Source organism: Theropithecus gelada, chromosome 10, assembly GCF_003255815.1.
Source record: "Theropithecus gelada isolate Dixy chromosome 10, Tgel_1.0, whole genome shotgun sequence".
In the NCBI taxonomy this organism is placed as follows: domain Eukaryota; kingdom Metazoa; phylum Chordata; class Mammalia; order Primates; family Cercopithecidae; genus Theropithecus; species Theropithecus gelada.
In genome coordinates, this window is record NC_037678.1 from 4721276 (window position 1) to 4725613 (window position 4338).

Consider the following 4338-nt stretch of genomic DNA (forward strand, 5'->3'; position numbering starts at 1 on the left):
GTCCTAAGTCATCAGGACTGGGCCCCAGGCTTTGCACAGGCAAACTGGGTTCTGTGTGTCCAGGAGATGGGTCCTCTCTTGAAGACCTGCAGAAGCTGCCTCAGGGCCCTCAGTCTCCACTCTGAGCCCCACTCTGAGCCCCACTCCTAGGGCTTCTGCAGCTGGATTTGTGCCTGGCCCTACCCAGAAAAAGGCCTCTGTGTCCCAGGTGTTCTGGGTGCCCCTCTGGGTTCTCTGGTCCCATGGGGACGGATGTGGGCTACAGGCCAGGTGGTTGGGTCTCTCCCAGCCTTGCTTCCTGAATGTGTAGACTGGGGCGGGGCAGGGGTGGGAGTGAGGAGTAAGGGCCTGCCCCTCTTCCCCCAACCCCTTCCCCTGTGCAGCCAGCTGGGAGCCCGTTCCTGAGCCTGTCCCCTTGGGCCACTGGCCTGATCATAGTGCCTTTGTCTAGGGAGATCCTCAAAGAGCCAGAGCCCATGCTGGACCTGGGGAGACCCTGAAGGGGAGCCCACTTCCTGGAGTCTCTGGCCGACCCCCATTTCTGGGATGTGTGCATTCACATGAAAGCTGAACATCAGGTCCCAGAAAGGAGGTTTGGGTTATTTCTCCAACTCACAGACAAGCCCTCTTTTCCCATTGGAAACTCCCCTCAGAGCCTAGTGGCCCTGGAGAAGCTGCCTCTGTGGCCGGCTCTGCAGGGCGGAGTCACCATGGGTCCCTGGCATCAGACATCCTGCCTGCGGGCCAGACACCTGCTCTCCAAGAAACCTCAACATCCAGAGAAGGGGTCCTGTGATGACCGAGGGACAGGCCTGTCTTCTAGGTTACCACATCTTGGCATTTATTATTTGTCCCCAGGAATTTACTTTTAAAAACAATAGTCGGCTGGGCACGGTGGCTCACGCCTGTAATCCCAGCACTCTGGGAGGCTGAGGCAGGTGGATCACCTGACGTCAGGAGTTCGAGACCAGCCTGACCAACATGGAGAAACCTCATCTCTACTAAAACTACAAAATTAGCCGGGCATGATGGCGGGCCCCTGTAATCCCAGGTACGCGGGAGGCTGAGGCAGGAGAATCGTTTGAACCCAGGAGGTGGAGGTTGCAGTGAGCTGAGATCACACAACTGCACTCCAGTCTGGGCAACAAGAGCGAAACTCCATCTCAAACAAACAAACAAACATACAGACGAACAATGGTCTGGGATTTCTACTGGCAAATACCAAAGCTATGATGTGCAAGAGGAAATGTTACAAGCCCGGTGGCTGAATCATGGCCTGGCTACCTGGAGTGGCTGCAGCCTCAAGGCGGGAGCCAAGACCCCGCGTCCTCCCCACCTGATGGGGGAGGGTCACAGTCATGTGATGTCGTCAGGGCTGGGGTGGCACGTGCCTGCCCAGATCGTGCGGTGCAGGGGTCCCTGCGAGGGCCCCCCAGACAGATGTTGCTCTGCAGCCCCTGGAGGAGCTGGGAACTGAGGGAGTGAGGGAAAGGCCCCGGCCACGTTCTAGGACCAGATGTCCCACTGGTGCTTCCCTCCTGTCCGACCTGACCTTGAGTTCCCTCTCTTCAGTATCTGTCCCCTCTGGAGCCGCCGTGTTCCATGCCCTGCCTGCTGTCTGGGCCCCCATGGGCTCAGGGAACCACTTGCTCACTGAGTGTCCGGGGCATGGAGCTGTGAGCTGTGAACAAGGAGTTCTGCAAGGGACCTCAGGACCTTCTGTACTCCGGAAGGGAAAGATAGCACCCACTCCCCAGTGGGAGCCCAGGCTGCCTTTGCCAGGGCCTCCTGAGTCACCCCTACCCCTGGGCGTCCGATGCTGGGCCTCTGTCACCGTGTGCTCCAGACACCGGGCCTGGCTTGTGGGCTGCTCCAAGCCTCTGCTCTATATCCAAGCACAGCAGAGAGGCCTCTCCCCGTCCCCCTTGTGCTCTGCAGGCGTCTGGTGGATGCCCACAACTGGGCCCAGTTCGGGATCCGCCCCACCACAGGGCAGAGCCTGGAAGGGCCTGCTGGCCACAGGTTGGCAGAAGCACGGCTGACTCTTCTCCAGGAACAACGTGCAGTCTCTCTCCCTGGGTCCAGGGGTTCCCCGCATGCATGTGGGGTGGGGGTGGGGGTCACCTCATGCTTGGCCTCGACAGCCACGGGCAGACCCTCCTGGGGTTAGGAAGGGTTCCCCCCTACAAACCCCTAGCTGAGGCCAACTTGCAAAAGGAAGAGAAAGCTCCCAGAAAGACTTTTTTTTTTTCCCTCTTTTCTTAAACATTTTCTTCAGTTTATAGAGAGATGACTTTTGTGTTTGCTTTTGTTCCCATCATTAGGGGAGTGGTTGAGGAGTACTAATCCATCACTACTTTGATAACAACAGGTAAGATTCCAGATTCACATTCCCAGGTACCAAGAGTTCCCACTAAATGCCACAGTCAAGTCAGCTTTTGTTTACATTCCCTGTCTCTACTAAAAATTCAAAAATTAGCTGGGCGTAGTGGCAGGCGCCTGTAATCCCAGCTACTTGGGAGGCTGAGGCAGGAGAATCGCTTGAACCTGCAAGGTGGAGGTTGCAGTGAGCTGAGATTGCGCCATTGCACTCCAGCTTGGGCAACAAGAGAGAAACTCTGTCTCAAAAATGAATGAATGAATAAATAAATAAAGTTGTTTTGGTTCTTCTCTTTTCCACACATTTCCATATGAATTGTAGAGTCAGTTTATCAGTTTCTACAACAAAAGCCTGCTGGAATTTTTATTGCAATTTCATTGACTCTATAGATCAATTTGAGAGGAAAATGGCATCTTAACAATTTAGAGTCTTCTAACCCATGAATGTAGTATCCCTCTCCATTAATGTAGATCTCACTTATCTCAGCTGTGTATCTTTAATGTACAGGTTTTTCACATTTGTGTCAGATTTATCCTTAAGTATTTCTTAATTTTCAATTACTTATTGCTAGTGTACAGAAATACAATTGATTTATGTGTATAGATTTTGTTCCTGCAGCCTTATTAAATTCAGTGATTAGTTCTAGTAGCTTTTTGTAGCTTCACTGGATTTTCCACATAGATGATCATGTCATCTGCAAATAAAGACAGTTTTGTTTCCTCCTTTCCAGTCTGAATTTCCTTTATTTATTTTTCTTGACTAATTTCCCTGGCTAGAACTTCCATTACAATGTTGAATAGAAGTGGCGAGAGTGAACATCGTTCTCTTATTCCTCATCTCAGGGGGAGAACATTCAGTCTTTCACCATTAAGTTTAATGTTATCTGCAGGGTTTTTGTAGATGTCTTTTGTCAGGTTGAGGAGGTTCCCTTCTATTTCTGGTTTGGTGAGAATTTTTATAAGGAATAGACATTAGATTTTGTCAGATGCCTTTTCTGCATGTATTGAGATTATTATATGACTGTTGTTGTTGTTGTTGTTGTTGTTGTTGTTTTGAGATGCAGTCTCACTCTGTTGCCCAGGCTGGAGTGTAGTGGTGCAATCTCTGCTCACTGAAACCTCCGCCTCCTGGGTTCCAGTGATTCGCCCGCCTCAGCTTCCCAAGTAGCTGGGACTACAGGCATGTTCCCCCATGCCCCCCTCATTTTTGTATTTCTAGTAGGGAGGAGGTTTCACCATGTTGGCCAGGCTGGTCTTGAACTCTTGACCTCACTCAGATCATCCACCCACCTCGGCCTCCCAAAGTGCTGGGATTACAGGCTTGAGACACCATGCCTGGCCTATATGAGTTTTTTTTTGTTTTTTTTTTAAGTTTTTTAGTATGGTAAATTGATTAATTTTTAAACCAACCTTGCATTCCTGGGATAAACCTTCCTTGGTCCTTGTATTATTCTTTTCATATATTGTTGGATTCAACTTACTAAAGCCTGTTTGGAATTTTTGCATCTACATTTGTGAGAGAGACTGTTCTGTAGTCCTGAACAGTGTAGTCCTGTCGTTTCTGTCTCTGGATTTGTATCATGAAATAAGTTTGGAAATATACCCTCTTCTTTAATATTTTGAGAGTTTGTGTAGAATTCCTTAAGTGTTTCTTAGAATTCACTAGTGAAGGCCGGGTGTGGTGGCTCACGCCTGTAATCCCAGCACTTTGGGAGGCCAAGGTGGGTGGATCACGAGATCAGGAGATTGAGACCATCCTGGCGACCACGGTGAAACCCCATCTCTACTAAAAATACAAAAAAATTAGCCTGGCACGGTGGCGGGCTCTGTAGTCCCAGCTTCTCAGGAGGCTGAGGCAGGAAAATGGCGTGAACTCAGGAGGCGGCGGAGCTTGCAGTGAGCGGAGATCATGCCACTGCACTCCAGCCTGGGTGACAGAGCGAGACTCCATCTCAAAAA